Source organism: Papio anubis, unplaced genomic scaffold (genome assembly GCF_008728515.1).
Source record: "Papio anubis isolate 15944 unplaced genomic scaffold, Panubis1.0 scaffold140, whole genome shotgun sequence".
Taxonomy (NCBI): Eukaryota; Metazoa; Chordata; class Mammalia; order Primates; family Cercopithecidae; genus Papio; species Papio anubis.
The window spans coordinates 65,526-82,814 of NW_022161359.1; the positions used below are offsets into that span (position 1 = coordinate 65,526).

The 17,289-nt window shown below is 42.3% G+C and overlaps 1 protein-coding gene across 4 annotated transcripts in view; it reads right to left on the reverse strand.

Annotated features, from left to right (window-relative positions):
* ARSF (arylsulfatase F) overlaps positions 1-17,289 on the reverse strand; it is an 80,710-nt gene that overhangs the window by 59,689 nt on the left and 3,732 nt on the right. Inside the window, exon 1 of one of the 4 annotated variants that reach the window (XM_017954158.2) lies at positions 16,591-16,669. The exons of the other annotated variants lie outside the window; for them this stretch is intronic. The gene's annotated coding sequence lies outside the window, so the exon portion shown is untranslated. Of the gene's footprint in view, positions 1-16,590; positions 16,670-17,289 lie in introns of those variants that run through there. 4 annotated transcript variants of the gene reach the window in all.

Genomic DNA, 17,289 nt, shown 5'->3' on the forward strand with positions numbered 1-17,289 from the left:
GAAGATGAGATATTTATCCTAGAATTCCTTTTCATCCTTCTGTCCCAGCACCTTTACTTGGTCTTCCATGTAGGGGCTGAGAGCAGAGTCAATAGGACAATTTTGCCATGTGCTATGATGGCTAGGACCATGGAGCCATAAGCTGCGGGCAGGCAGCATTCGCCATAGATACGTATTTCTGTGTTAACTTGGAGGTTTTCTTGATCATTCTTTATATTTCCTGTCTGGTTGACTTGAACAAGAGGGATGAGGGGAAGCAGAAACTAGGCAATCTTGTCCAGCAATAGTTTGAAATAGGCATAGTTTACTCCCAAAAGTAGGAATATATATATATTTTTTTTTTTGAGATGGAGTTTTGTTCTTGTTGCTCAGGTTGGAGTGCAATGGCGTGATCTCGGCTCACCGTAACCTCCACCTCCCAGGTTCAAGTGATACTCTTGCCTCAGCCTTCCGAGTAGCTGGGATTATAGGCATGTGCCACCATGCCCGGCTAATTTTGTATTTTTAGTAAAGACGGGGTTTCTCCATGTTGGTCAGGCTGGTCTTGAACTGTCAACCTCAGGTGATCCATCCACCTGCGCCTCCCAAAGTGCTGAGATTACAGGCATGAGCCATTGTGCCCGGCCAAAGATTGGATTTTAAGTGCAGTTTTGGCTGGATGCGTTTGGCTCAGGCCTGTAATCCCAACACTTTTGGGAGGCTGAAGCGGGCAGATCACCTGAGGTCAAGAGTTCAAGACCAGCCCGACCAACATAGTGAAACCCTGTCTCTACTAAATACAAAAAAAATTAGCCAGGCGTAGTGGCACATGCCTGTAATCCCAGATACTCGGGAGGCTGAGGCAGGAGAATCGCTTAAACCTGGGAGGCAGAGATTGCAGTGACCCGAGATTGTGTCATTGCACTCCAGCCTGGGCAATGACGGCAAAACTCTGTCCAAAAAAAAAAAGAGAGAGCAGTTTCATGCATTGATCCTAAAGGTTGGGTTTATCTCCAACTTGTCTAAACTGTCAGGAATGCTTAGCGATTTGAATTCCATAGAGAAAAGTAGACAGCTTTGAAAGACTTCATGGGTTTTAAGAGGACACTTAGTCGGGTGCGGGGGCTCACACCTGTCATTCCAGTACTGTGAGAGGCCAAGGTAAGAGGATGGCTTGAAACCAGGAGTTTGAAACCAGTCTGGACCACATAGTGAGACTCTCCCCCTATTTCAAGTAATGATAATAACAATCATAATAATAGAGGAGGCTGATTGTAAGCTGCAAATTTTTTAATAAAGAAAAAGGTCATTGTGGAGTCACATTCCTGAGGAAAGGCATTTGTAAGAAGCTTGTGAGGAGACGCCCTGAGAACCGGGGATGATGTCCCTTCAGGAAGAAAAGAACAGACCATCAATGCTGGGACCTTGGAGGTGGTAATAGAGAATTTGGGTTTTATCTGACAGTGAAGGAGAGCTGTCTCATGATTTATGACCAAGACCCATCCACTCTGGCTCGTGTTCCAATATCAATACACTTGACCAAGTACAGCACACACTGTGAGTGTGCAGCTGGGACCAGGAACAGGCATTCTTTCTTGAGAAACCACAGTGTGTCTCCGAAAAAAAGTCCAGTAGGTAGGCTGGATGCAGTGGCTCACACCCGTAATCCCAGCACTTTGGAAGGCCCAGCACTTTGAGTCAAGGAGTTCGAGACGAGCCTGGCCAAAATGGCAAAACCCCATCTCTACTAAAAAAAAAAAAAAAAAAAAAAAAAATTAGGCCGGGCATGGTGGCTCATGCCTGTAATCCCAGCACTTTGGGATTGGGAGGCCCAGGCGGGCAGATCACCTGAGGTCAGGAGTTCGAGACCAGCCTGGCCAACATGGTGAAACCCCGTCTCTACTAAAAATACAAAACTTAGCCAGGCGTGGTGACGGGCACGTGTAATCTCAGCTACTTGGGAGGCTGAGGCAGGAAAATCGCTTGAACCTGGGAGGTGGAGGTTGCAGTGAGCCAAGATCATGCCACTGCACTCCAGCCTATATGACAAGAATGAAACTCCATCTCAAAAAAAAAACAAAAAAATCACCCAGGTGGGGTGGCATGCGCCTGTGGTCCGGAAGGCTGAGGCAGGAGAATGGCTTGAACTCGGGAGGTGGAGGTTGCAGTGAGCTGAGATCACGCCACTGCACTCCAGCCTGGGCAACAAGAGTGAAATTCCATCTCAAAAAATAAATAAATAAAATAAAATAAAGTAAAAATAAATTACAAGTAGTGACAAGCTGAGGGCTAAGGATGTTACAGGGTAATAGCTTGATAGAGTTGCAAATCTGCCCAAATTTAAAATTAATTTGTAATTAGCCAGGTGTGGTGGCACATGCCTATAGTCCCAGCTACTCGGAAGGCTGAGGCACAAGAATTGCTTGAATTCGGGAGGCAGAGGTTGCAGTGAGCTGAGATTACACCACTGCACTTCACCCTGGGCAACAGAGCGAGACTGTTTTAAAAAAAAAAGGTTGTGGACAGAGCATTCACACCTGCTGAACATTTATTTTGACCAAGAAATGATCTCTCAATGTACAACTGCAAATCAAGGAAGTTCAAATTATCAGAGGACATGTCAGAAATTCTCCCTAAATAAAATGTCTGAAAAAGTGTATTTCCAAATATGGTCCATCTCACCTACAGTGTCCTCCCCTGGCATTTCATATGCAGCTCATTATGAATGCTGGGAGCTTTCTCATGATGTCAGGCTAGTTTCTGGGCATAGTTTCCAGGACACCAATTTCCTGCAACTGCCTCACCCCATGCCAGAACTTGCTAACAGAACTTGCTAATTTGCAGCCTGTTCACTTCTTATTTCACATCTGCTAATTCTGGGGTAGCGACCTCACCCAGTCTTTCTCAGCAATAATAATTAAGAAAATAATTTCCTTGACAGACAAGTTAGACAAGCAGGATGAACTTCAGAGAGACAGGTTCTTTAAAACATTCCTAGATGACTTCAGTGTGCAATAACAATAATTCTAAAATATTTTTAGTGTGTGATAGATGAAAAAGGATTGCAGGCGTGTGCATAGAAAAAGCTAGCTGCAATCAGGGAGATAGGTTTCACACTGTTTTGTTTTGACTTCTTTGAATGTATCTTTTTTTTTTTTTTTTTTTTTTTTTTGAGACAGGGTCTCACTGTCACCCATGCTGGAGTGCAGTGGTGTGATCATAGCTCATTGCAGCCTCAATTCCTGGACTCAAGTGATCCTCCTGCCTCGGCCTCCCAACATGTTATGATTACAGATGTGACTGACTGTGCCAGGCTGAATGTATCATGTTTGCAGTAGAATATAATTTGAGCTGTTTCTTTTTCATCAGTGATTTCAAAAACTGTAAAAGAACCTCTGTTGGTAATAGAAGAAAATTACACTCATGCTTAAGATAGGATATTTAGGGCTACACTTAAAGAATCAAAGCTTTTTGGTCAAAGTGGACTAGCAAAGCCAAAACATGAAGGACATGCAGAAAAAACAAATGAAGTATTGCAAATGTTTGAATTTGACAAAACATAGGTGAAAGTACTACACTGCTGAAGACTAAATGAATGCTTAAATACAGCGAGGCATAGACCCTGTCATAGGATATAGGTTATGCAGAGTTATGCATTTGTTTTTTCTTAGCAGAAGCTTGGTGTCATAACAAGTGCAGTTGACAAGGCAGTTTCATTTTACAATGATGCCACTGGAATAGAGAATCTCAGAGGTGACTCAACAATAAGTGATTAAAATAAAATTAGTTAAAAATAATGTGATGAGTGACAATAGAATACAAGATTTTCGGGTTTGTTGTTGTTGTTGTTGTTGTTTTGAGACGGCATCTCGCTTGATTGCCCAGGCTGGGGTGCAGTGGTATAATCTCGGCTCACTGCAACCTCTGGCTCCTGAGCTCAAGCAGTCCTCCCACCTCAGCCTCCCAAGTAGCTGTGATTACAGGTGTGCACCACGACACTCAGCTAATTTTTTAATTTTTTGTAGAGACGAGATCTCTCTATGCTGCCCAGGCTGGTCTTGTACTCCTTGGCTCAAGCTATCCTTGGCCTTGGCCTCTCAAAGTGCTAGGATTACAGGAGTGAGCCACCATGTATGGCCAATTTTTTAACCTCAATCAAGCAATAAAGGAAAGTGTATACCATCTCCAACTTTGCCACTTTTTTCCTGAGAGATAAAAATGAACACACTTAATAACTTTGGAAGGCAAAAATCTCCTCTTTGTGATCAGTGCTTAGAGGGAAACATTCATGACCATCTCCTAGGCTGTCCCAACTCCCTGCTCAGTAAAAGTCACAAGGAAGGGTGACATGAGGAAATGGCTTCAAAAGACCACACCTGTTCCATTGGCCTTGAAGTTAGATAATCTATTTCTGCCTCTGCCAAAAATGTAACTCTATCTTTGGACAAGCTCCTTCCTGTTTCTTAGTCTCTGTTGCCACATATGCAAGACGCAAGGAAGGTTTTCCCCATCTAACCGGTGTAGGTGCCTGTGTGAAAATAAATAGAATGTGGAGCAGAGTGGATGCTACACTTTAAAGATCAGTTTCTCTCTCCATCTCCTTGGGAACTGCATCTTCCTTACAGTTAAAACCCTGTAAATGCTATATATGTTTTTCTCACTTTTAGGGTTGAAGGGTATAAAGTTAGGTAACCCAGTGGAAGTTGCAGTGAGCTGAGACTGTGCCACTGCACTCCAGCCTGGGCCACACAGTGAGACCCTGTCTCAAAAAAAAAGAAAAAAGAAATATATATATGTTTGCACCTACCATATATACACTATATATAGCCGACAAATGCAAAATACATGTGCACCATATGTCTATACACCTCTGCACACTATATATGTACATTTCACATATCCTCTATACATAAATCTATACCATATATACATATCATATATACATATACTCACACCATATATATACACATGCCACATATATACACACCCTATATATACACACACACACACCATAACCATCCATATATACCCATATAGTATATATGGGGTGTGCATGTGTGTGTGTTTCTGTGTATACATAATACACACTGCATATAAAATACTGGCCCACCATATACATCTATACATAATACATATACCACATAAATATATATTCCCTCCATAGATACATACCCACCATGTACACATATATCCAACATAGATGTACATGACATATGTATACACACATATATACACACCAATTACACCAGATAGATATATATGCACCATTTATACACCATAAATATACTCCATATATAATACACACCATATATATACATACACACATTATATATATACACTCCATATATAATATATACTCTCTGTATATTATGTATAATACATAGTTATATGTATAATACTGTATTTGAAGAGGTTTATCTAAGGAACATTACTCAAGAGGCTTCTTCCATAAATACAATGATTCAACTAATGAGATTCTGCTCACTAACCTGATGCTATAATGGGATAAGACTTTTGGGGGCTTTGGAACGAGGTAACAATATTTTGCATGTGACAAGGGTATAAAGATTTGTGACCAGATATCAGAGTCTGGCACTTGTAGGGGTATGTCTACAAATTACTGATAGGCAGCAATGGATAACTACTTTTGTTAGGCAACCATAAAGAACTAATACAATGAGCAGACACACATTTGTAAAATAACAATAATAACGATTATTTTAACAAAAAGAATAATGAAAATATATGGCAGGAATTTAACTGTTATTTCTGGGTGATGGGATTATAGAGTCTTGTGATTTTCTTCTTACTATTTTTTCTATATTCTTATTTATTTTATTTTATTTTCTGGAGACAAGGTATTGCTCTGTCATCCAAGCTGGAGTGCAATGGCATAATCACGGCTCACTGCATCTTTGACCTCTTGTTCTAAAGTTGGGACTACAGGCACATGCCACCACACTCAACTAATTTTTTATATTTTTTTGTAGAGATGGGGTTTCGCCATGTTGCCCAGGCTGGCCTTGAATCCTGGACTGAAGCAATCCACCTGCCTCAGCCTCCCAAAGTGCTGGGACCACAGACATGAGCCATTGCACCTGGCACTATTTTTCCATATCTTTGCATTTTCCGTTTTTCAAATTTAAACACTAAAAAGTAGGATGAACAAAGTTTGTCCAGAAATCCTTTTACAAATGTTTACCTCATTTTGTCCACTAGCAACGAGGGGTCAGTTGGAGCTCTTGGTGCTATCAGAGTTCCTACCTCTCACTTACATGCAAACCCGGGCATGTCTCATTGCTTATTAGCCTCCTGTACTCTGATGTGCACAGTTCAACATAAATGACCACTGAAGTTTAATTTTGTTCCATAGCATTGCCAGGGTGGCATGACTGCCTGCTCCTGGCCCATCTGGCCCCTTAATGGAATTCCCCATGGCCAAGGTGAGAGAATAGGAAAGAAGAAACCAGCCAGGCAGACAGTTAGGGTGGGTCCTCAGTTGAATCCTTTCAAACAAAAGAACAGCCTGCAGGAACTGCAGATAAGGGAACTTGCACGGGGGGTTGCCTAAGACATGCCCACAGCTGCACAGATAAGAAAGGGTGCACAGGTGACTTGCCCAGACATGACCACAATGGAAAATTCTGTGCTCTGAGACATGGGCAGTAAGCAGAATAAAACAGTATAGAGTAACTCAAGCTAAGGGTCTGTGTATGCTCTAGGAGGATGTTATGAAGTTACTAGGAATTTGCACCGTGTGCAAATAAGATGCCCAGCCCTCATAGGTTTCTTATAAAAGCCTCTGCATTCAACTGTGAAACAGAAACCCTCTTCCAGGCCCCCTCTCCGTGGTGGACAGCGTTCTTCTTTTGCTTACTAAACTTTGGCTCCAACTTCAACCTTTGTGTCCACGCTCCTTAATTCTCTTGGTTGTGAGACAAAGAACTCCAGGTGATACCTTACAATGAGAGACTGCTACATTGTGGTGCATTGGCAAGAGAATAACAAAGGGGCTTAGAGCCCAAAGACTTACAGCCAATTTAAATGTCCTAGGACAGATGGGAATGAAGGCGGACAGACATTCATCAACCTTTAAAATTCTTTAAGCAATACAAAAGCCAAAAAGCCAAAGCCAAAAGTGAGGTTACAAAATTAACTTCTCTTTGCCTTCTATGCATCAAGCTACTGTGTTCTTGGTTGCAGTTACAGACTAGTAGCTACTAGCTACACAAAATATAAGCATGGCTAAAACCTTTTACACTAAGGAATTTAGAGACATTTAAAACCTTTTAAGCTAAGGAATTTAGAGAATTTTGTTGTGTCGTAATGCTTTTTACAGACTTTTTAGTAATTTGTCCTAAGTTGGCTGAAAAAAAATTATATATATATAATATATGTATATTATATATAGTGTATACATGTATATATATAATGTGTGTGTGTGTGTGTGTGTGCGCGTGTGTATACACATAAATCATACCTTGGAGTATTATACCAAGGAGGATTTGTCATGAAGTACCTTTATCCTCTCAGTAATTTTCTTTTAATTCTATGGGGAGCAGGAAATTTGTTATGGTTTGGATGGATGTAAAGGGTTAGGTAATAACCCAGGAGGCAAAAACTGCTTGTTTTACCTGCTGTTTAGTATCCATCCTTGATTTGAAGGGTCTGAACTAATTCTCTCTCTCAAAATCGGCTGCTACAATCTCACGCTCCCATCTCTTCCATGATAGTCCCTGGGTCTACAGTGAGGGTGCTTGTATAGTTTTAGCAGCAGGGCATTGGCAATGAAAAATAGTTTTGGCCCAATGGGATGCCAGATGAGGGATATTTACAGGCTTTGTCAAATTATCTCTGATCATCAGAATATCATGATTCCGGTTTTCTCAGAAGCAAAACAACAAGAGATAAATAACATTCATAATTTTGACAATCAAGAGAATTTGTGTGTCACAACAGAAAAAAAGAACTTTTCTATTAGGGTGCCAACTAAAAGCATCATGAATAAAATTATAACCTGTTTCATCTTTAGAGAATTATTGTAGCCAAGAAATAATTCATGATTCCATCTGCATTTAAAAACGAAGGTCACAGCCAAGCACTGTGGCTCACACCTGTAATTCCAGCACTTTGGGAGGCTGAGGCAGGCAAATCGCTTGAGACCAGGAGTTTGAGACCAGCCTGGGCAACATAGCAAAACCCCATTCCACTAAAAATACAAAAATTAACAGGGCACAGTGGCATGCACCTGTAGTCCCAGCTACTTGGGAGGCTGAAATAGGAAGATCGCTTTAACCCAGGAGGTAGAAGTTGCAGTGAGATGAGATCGTGCCACTGCACTCCAGCCCGGGAAAGAGGGAAACACCCTGTCTCAAATGAATAAATAAGTAAATAATAAAAGCAAAGGTCAGGGCTGGAATCTAGTAACAGGTGTGTTATAGTTGAAACAACTTTTCTGTCTCTCTAGCCCTCCTTTTCTACTGAAGAAAAATATAGGAAGACCAATACATCTGCAAAGTAAGTTTTAGGCTTATTATACTTGAGTATTTGCATGAAGCACAGCAAGAATTGATTGGTCATATGGGCTCTTCTCAGGCTGGCTTTGCTGGAACTTTACCTAAAAATACATTATTTTAGTCAAAGCCTTGGTCAAATAACCAGTGTCTACAATTGTGTCCTATTTCAAAAGAAAACAGTCCTGCTAAAGTCATGAAAACCACTATAAATTGCCATAAAATAGGAATAGTCAGAAATAATTTCCAAACTGTGGAGAACTCGGGTAGAGAGAAAGGTAAATTTTGCTCACAATAAGATATACTATCCAATCACTCTAAACTGTAAATATCTCGAAAGAAAAAAAAGTCCTTAATGCTTCTTTAACCAGAGCAACAGCCTTCCAAACAAGATGTTGTTTGTTTACCTTGGAACTGCAATTCACATGCAAAGAGCTATTTATCGGGCACTGTAAAAACCAGCAGATCCTCACATAATTACAGTCAGTCTGAAGAGGAAAAAGAGGCTCCCTCCATGTATATTATCTTTGCATTCCCCAGGTAGCAGGTCCTATATGAACCATTTATGTTTCATCACGGAACTCTTTTGGACATCATTATTTCCATTAGCTTCAGTTAACATCCCATAGCAAGGGTGTAATTGCCTCTGCTGACGAAAAAGGTCAAACTCTATAAACTATTCTAAGAGATTTATTCTGCGCCAAATATGAGTGACTACTGGCCCTCAGGAGATCCTGAGAACATGTGCCCAGGGTTGTTGAGTTAGATTGGCTTTATGCATTTTAGGGAGACATAAGACACCCCTCAACACATGTAAGATGGACATTGGTTCAGCCAAGAAAGGTGACACTCTTCAAAGTGGGGGCTTCTAGGTCATAGATAGATGCATAGATTTTCTCATTGGAAATTGGTTGAAAGAGTTCAGTTATTGTTACAGTAGGTAGCTACTCAGGCATAAGCAGGGCAGGAAAGGCTATCCGCAACCCCACCAGGAATGTCAGGCGAGCATCAGGTGGTTATTAAACCGTCTCTCTAAAATAATTGGTCACAGTCAGCACCAAGGAAAGGCCGTCTCCTAATAAATAGAAAACACCTGAAACTGGTGGTCAGCAGCTTCCCAATACGATCTCAGCAGGTGAGTGAGTGGGCTCAAGCATGCGCACTAAGAGGCAAAACGGCGGAGTTTAACTGGTCTACAACCTTCTTTTTTTTTTCTTTTTTCTTTTTTTTTTTTTTTTTTGAGAAGGAGTCTGGCTCTGTCGCCCAGGCTGGAGTGCAGTGGCCGGATCTCAGCTCACTGCAAGCTCTGCCTCCCGGGTTTACGCCATTCTCCTGCCTCAGCCTCCCGAGTAGTCACAACCTTCTAGGAACACGCGACTGGTAAGGGAAGAACGCCTCAAGTGAGCACGCGTACAACTCCAGTAAACACAGTGCGCATGCTCCCCTCCCGAACGCCGGCAGGCCTCTGTGCCTGCGGAAAGCCCACACCAAGGGAAGACTCGGGGGAGAAGGGACACAAGACTACAGTCTAAAGGTCAGTGCATAAAACCTCAAGTCTAAACGCCAAACCATGCACTTGATCTCTTAGGTCAGCTACTTGGCCATCTTCCAAGTGTTCTTTCCTTCTTTTCATTCCTGATCTAAAACTTTTTTTTTTTTTTTTTTTTTTTGAGACAGTTTCACTCTTGTTGCCCAGGCTGGAGTGCAATGGCGTGATCTCGGCTCACTGCAACCTCTGCCTCCTGGGTTCAAGCGATTCTCCTGCCTCAGCCTCCCCAGTAGCTGGGATTACAGGCACCCGCCACCATGTCCAGCAAATTTTTTTGTATTTTTAGTAGAGACAGGGTTTCACCATATTGGACAGGCTGGTCTCGAATTCCTGACCTCAGATGATCCACCCACCCTGGCCTCCCAAAGTTCTGGGATTACAGGCGTGAGCTACCGTGCCTGGCCTCAATTGTTCTTAAACTTCTCCAGTCTGAGGCAAATGAAGAACTGGCATGGGGCCCCTTAATGTTGGGGGACCAGTTGGGGCTCCCTGTGGCCCACTCAACCTTTGATCATGTTGTAAAGACTTTTTGCTTTAATTCCATCAATTTTCCTTTTCTTTGTTTCATTTCTTAATAATTATCTAAACATTCCAGCCTGGCCAACATTGTGAAACCCCGTCTCTACTAAAAATACAAAAAAATTAGCCGGGTATGGTGGCACTCACCTGTAATCCCAGCTACTCGGGAGGTTGAGGCAGAAGAATTGCTCGAACCGGGGAGGCGGAGGTTGCAGCTGAGATCTTGAGATCTTGCCACTGCACATCAGCTTGGGCAACAAGAATGAAACTCCATCTCCAAAAAAAAATTAATAATAATAATAAAATTATTATCTGAAGATTTCCACCCTCTGGCATGAGCCCTTTGACTCACTTTTCCCTTCCCTGTTTTTGTTTGTTAATTTATTAATTTTACTTGTTAATTGGTGAAAGGAAACCAAAATCCCCAAGCCAAGGGGAAAAGGCAAGCTGGGAACTTCATCAGAAAAACTGCCTCCCATTTTTTCCTAAATAAGACAGCTATGAAGACAAAAACAAACAAACAAAACAAAACAAAACAAAAAAAACTACATACCGCTTTCACAATTTGCCCACAAAGAAAATTTTTGTGCACCTCAAGATCTTTACCCTAAAACTGTTCTGTTCAATTTCACCTTGGCTTATCTTCAGAGATGTGCGACAAAGGAGAGACAAGTGAAAGTCAGCCCTCTCTGCTCACCTGAGACAAATGCATATGTGATAGCTTCCCCTGCCCTATTGTTTACGCAAACATGCAGATTCACTGAACAGGCATCAGTCACTATTCCTCTACCCACCACCGCTACCCCCCAATCCCCGTCACATGTAAATTGTGTATTCTGATCAAAGACGGAAAAGAATGCAACCTTTTGTGTCTTGTCCATCCATGAGTTGGAATCCCCCACTTTGAGTTATCTCACCTTTTTGGACTGAAACAATGTACATCTTACATGTATTGATCGATGTCTCATGTCTCCCTAAAATGTAGAAAACCAAGCTGTACTCTGACCACACTGGGCACATGTTCTCAGGATCTCCTGAAGTCTGTGTCATGGGCGGCCATGGCCACTCATATTTGGCTCAGAATAAATCTCTTAAATAATTTTACAGTTTGTCTCTTTTTGTTAACACCCTAGTCTTTTAGTAGCATCTGTCAGACCCATGAGGGAAAGCTACAACAGCAAATTTGATAAGTTTTATCAAACCATTGTTTGATTCTGCAAGAGTAATGTCACCTGGGGTGCTCTTGTAGAAAGGGAAACTTGAACCACAACATTTGTAGAAATGAAGCTTTCCAAATGTGTGAACCTCACAGTTCTTCAACTAACATCGTTAATACACCGAGAATCTATTGTGAACCCAAAATGTCTGAGACAGGTCTCAGTCCATTTAGAAAGTTTATTTTGCCAAGGTTGAGAACATGCACCCGTGACACAGCCTCAGGAAGTCCTGACGACATGTGCCCAAGGTGCTCAGGGCACAGCTTGCTTTTTTACATTTTAGGGAGACATGAGACATCAGTCATTATGTGTAAGACATACATGGGTTCAGTTCAGTAATTCAGGACAACTTGAAGTGGGGGCTTTCAGATTAGAAGTAGATACGAGACAAAAGGTTACATTCTTTTGAGTCCTTGATCAGCTTTCCACTGAATACACAATTTAGGCTGGCTTAATAAATCTGCACTTTTACATAAGCAATGGCACAAAGGAAGTTATCAGATAAGCATTTGTCTCAGGGGAGCCTTGGAAGGATGACTTTGAGTTGCGTCTGTCCTTTGTCCACAAGGAATTTCCTTAAGCACAAATTGTGAGGGGAGTATGTAGCTTCTTATCTTTGTAGCTGTCTTATTTAAGAATCAAATGGGAGGCAGGCTTGCCTGACACAGTTCCCAGCTTGACTTTTCTCTTGGCTTAGTGATTTTGGGGTCCTGAGATTTATTTTCCTTTCACAGAATGACCTGAATGATATAGTTTGGCTGTGTCCCCACCCAAAGCTCATCTTGAATTGTATCTCCCATAATTCCCATTGTTGTGGGAGGGACCTGGTGGGAGATAATTGAATTATGGTGGCGATTTCCTCCATATTGTTCTTGTGGTAGTGAATAAGTCTCATGAGATCTGATGGTTTTATAAGGAGAAACCCCTTTTGCTTGGCTCTCTTTCTTTGCCTACTGCCATCCATGTAAGATGTGACTTGTTCCTCCTTGCCTTCCTCCATGATCGTGAGGCTTCCCCAGCCACGTGGAACTGTAAGTCCAATTACCCCTCTTTCTTTTGTAAATTGCCCAGTCTCGGGTATGTCTTTATCAGCAGCATGAAAACAGACTAATACATTGGGTAATGGGCATATTCAGCTGGTGAATATCCCGGTCATCATAAAGCCAATCCCACATGGCTTGCATATGAAGCACATCAGCTGTTTTATCAGGGGTGCTCCACTTGGCATTTTATAGGGAAGGCTGGACAGTCCCCTTCTCAGGATAAACAGACCTTGTGGTGGTGTTTACCCAGTCCACCAGGCTGGCCATTTCCTCCGGAAAAACTTCCTGGGCATCTGGGTCCTAAACACTCATCAGCAAGTGTTTAATAGTGAGGGAGCTGCAGGCCCTGCACCAACCCAAACATGCTCTTTCTTTCTGTGGCATTTAAAAATTAAACATATTGGCTGGGCAGAGTGGATCACGCCTGTAATCCCAGCACTTTGGGAGGCCAAAGTGGGCAGATCACCTAAGGTCAGGAGTTCAAGAGCAGTCTGGCCAACATGGTGAAACTCCATCTCTACCAAAAAATAGAAAAATTAGCCGGGCATGGTGGCGTGTGCCTGTAATCCCAGCTTCTCAGGAGGCTGAGGTGGGAGAATCACTTGAATCCCAGAGGTGGAGGTTGCGATGAGCTGAGATCATGCCACTGCACTCCAGCCTGGGTGACAGAATGAGACCCTTTCTCAAAAAAAAAAAAAAATTTAAACATACTGTTCTTAGTCATTCTTACAACCCATTTTTAGAAAAGGGAACTCAGGAAGCTGATGATACCAATCTAGAAGACAAACCAATTCCTTTTCAAGCTTGTCCTGCCCACAGCCTCTGCGCGGCACGTGGCTCAGGACAGCTTTGAATGTGGCCCAACACAAATTTGTAAACTTTCTGAAAACATTATGAGATTTTCTTGCCTTTTTTTTTCTCATCAGCTATCATTAGTGTTTGTGTATTTTATGCATGGCCCGAGACAATTTTTCTTCCAATGTGGCCCAGGGAAGCCAAAAGATTGAACAGCCCTGTAAATACCCTCTGAGTTTAATAGTTACTTGGTTTTGCCCTTCCTCCACATGTCTATCTTCTTGGTAATCACAGGTCTCAGAAGTAACTTTTGGTTGGCCTGGCTTAATTTTTCCTTTTGTAGGAAGCTTTGATCTGAGACAGACCCACGTCTGAGCTTGGTGCGGCCTTCACGCCCAAGCCAGCACTCTTTTACTTTCATTTTAGTAACTACAGAGGCAGTAAGCAAGCGATTGAATAGTTCACTTTTTCCTTATTAATTTGCATTTCCTATATATCCAGTGAACTAAATTCCCTGGGAGTATGAGTAGGATCCATCTCTAAATTTGTCGGGTGGCTTTGACCTTTAGTGACTGAAGACAAGCCAGCTGCATCTCCTTACTGATAGAGGAACTAGAAAGAAATTATTCAGGCAGATAGTGAGGCTAAAATAGTCCTTGGCAGAATTTCCCTTTTAAATAAGGAGCCCCCAAATCATTTCTTTTTAACAAAGAGCAGCCTGGAAAATCGAGCTGCAGGCATAGATAAGCAAGCTGGAAGCTCGCGTAGGTAAATGCTGGCAGCTGTGCCAATGGAAAAGCGCTACCTGGAAGCCAGGTATGTTCAACATGGAGGCTCCCTCTTCCCTTTTCTTTGTCACCACATGTACAGTTAAAAACCAGAGGCCAGGCACAGTGGCTCACACCTGTAATCTCAGCACTTTGGGAGGCCAAGGTGGGAGGATCATCAGAGGTTAGAAGTTTGAGACTAGCCTGCCCAACATGGTGAAACCCCGTCTCTACCTAAAAAAAATACAAAAATGAACCAGGCGTGGTGGCACACGCCTGTAATTCCAGCTATTCAGGAGGCTGAGGCAGGAGAATCGCTTGAACCCGGGAGGCAGAGGTTGCATTAGGCAGAGATCACGCCACTGCACCCCAGCCTGGGCAACATGAGTGAAACTGCGTCTCAAAAAAACAAAACAAAACGAAACAAAAAACAAAACAAACAAACAAAAAAGGCAACATGGCACTAGCCAGGTAAATAATCCATCTGCATAATAAAAGATTAGGCACCAAGGTGGACAGATTACCTGAGGTTAGGAGTTTGAGACCAGCCTGACCAACGTGGAGAAACCCCATCTCTACTAAAAATACGAAATTAGCCAGGTGTGGTGGCAGGCACCTGTAATCCCAGCTACTCAGGAGGCTGAGGCAGGAGAATCACTTGAACCTGGGAGGCGGTGAGCCGAGATGGCGCCATTGCACTCCAGCCTGGGCAACAAAAGCAAAATTCTATCTCAAAAAAAAAAAAAAAGATTAGGCCAGCTTTTCATGCCCTATGCAAATGACACACCTAGTCCTAACCAGTTTTACATGTCCTATGCAAATGGTACACCTGGTTCAACCAATGTTTTGCGTCCTATGTAAATCATAGCCACCTCCTCAAGCTCATCTATAAAACTTGCTGCGTTTCAGCACCAAAGCAGCAACCCAGTTCTCCAGGACCCCGCTCTGCTGCAGAGCGCTCTTCTCTTTCTCTTGCCTATTAAATTTCTGCTCTCAACTCATTTTGTGTGTCCACGTCCTCGTTTTCTGTGGCCATGAGACAATGAATCTCGGGTATTTACCCCAGACAATGATGCCGCTTCAGTACCATGTGTGACCACGTGGCCACCCAAAAATCAAAGGTTTCTCATTTCCCACCTCTTTATTTTTCTTTCTCCAATGAGTTTCGTCTGTATAATTTTCCATTTATTTTAAAGTGACCTTTAAATAGCCTGTAAATATTACATATTCTTTGGCAAAAACCACATCTTTGTGTTTTTATAAACCTCACCAAAAATACATCTTACTCTCCTACTATCCCAACTCCCAGTAACCCTAATTTCCAGTGCAAAACCTGGGATTACCTAATTTAATCTAACATTGATACAGGACCGCTGGGCTCCTGGCTAAACTGCAGCCTCAAGTCTGGAAGCTCAGCCCTATGTGAAAGCAGCTGGCCTCGTTTTTCTGCGCAAATGATGGCCTTTCTGGCCTTCCCTGCCCCTATCCGGTGCCCATAAAGACCAGACCAGCTGGCAGGAAAAAAAAGAAAGAAAGAAAAAGAAAAAAGCAACACAAGCAGCTGACTGGCAGGGATACAAGCTGCTGAGTGGTGAGCAGAGAAGTAACTGAGCATTGGAGACTACAGATAAACATGACTAACTTCAGACGGCATGGTTTTGGAGGGCAGCCCAGCCAGAGAAGGCTAGGCTTCAGAGAAACATCACCTTCACACACCACCCCCTTTCCAGCTCCTCTTCCACCGAGGGCCACTTCCACTGCTCAGTAAAGTCCTCCACATTCATCATCTTTCAAACAGTTTGTGTGACCTGATGATTCTTGGATACCAAACAAGAACTCGGTGTCAAAAAGGACAGGTGCAGAAGGCTGTCACCTTGACCCTTCACTGAGCTGTTAACACAAAGCTGTCCATAAACTGCAGGCTGAGTAACATGAGTCATTCCAGTTCCTGCCCACGAAGGGGGTCAAGGTCAAGGGAACAGTCCCGTCTAACATGACTCTAAGATTTTAAACCACTGGACAGGATTTTGAAATTAAATTTATCAAATTAGTATTACTAAAGATTACTAAAGGAATGTGAATTAAAAGCATCTGAGCTAGCTTCTGGTTGTCTGATAAGCACTTACTTTTCTTTAAGCTGTTTGATTACAGCTCTTTCATGTAATTTGGTACTGAAATATTACTTCCTCACCACATATAGAAACTTACAGACAATGCCAGGTATGGTGCCACACGCCTGTAATCCTAGCACTTTAGGAGGCCAAGGCAGGTGGATCGCTTGAGCTCAGGACTGAGACCAGCCTGCCAACATGGCAAAATCCCATCTCTACAAAAAAAAAAAATAGAAAAAATTAGCTGGACGAGATAGTATGCACCTGTGGTTCCAGCTACTTGGGGGACTGAGGTGAGGTAGGAGGATCACTTGAGCCCAGTGCTCAAGGCAACAGTGAACCAAGATCACGCCACTGCATTCCAGCCTGGGTGACAGAGTGAGACCTTGTCTCAAAAATAAATCAATCAAACAAACAAACAATAAATAAACATATAGACAGACACACAGATAGAGGCACATCCTATACAATTTTTCATTTGCCTGTTTTCAAAAATTCTCTCTCTTCCTTTAGACTATTAATTTTTAAAAAATTACAGGAGCCAGCAAAAGTTGAAGGAGAGAATTACCATCCCAGGCCTTTTCCTTTTCAAAAGAGGGAACGCTCTGAGGTGAGCAGGATGCAGCAGAAGTTGAACCCCTAAGATGTCAATCTGAAGAATTTCAAGAAGAGATGATGGAATTCAAAAATTAAAAACTTCTTGCAGTTTCACTAAGAGTACATCAGTATTTTAAGAAAATCTTGTTCTAACCAATTATCTCCTTTTGCATTACTGTATTTTTATTATTGAAGTCCA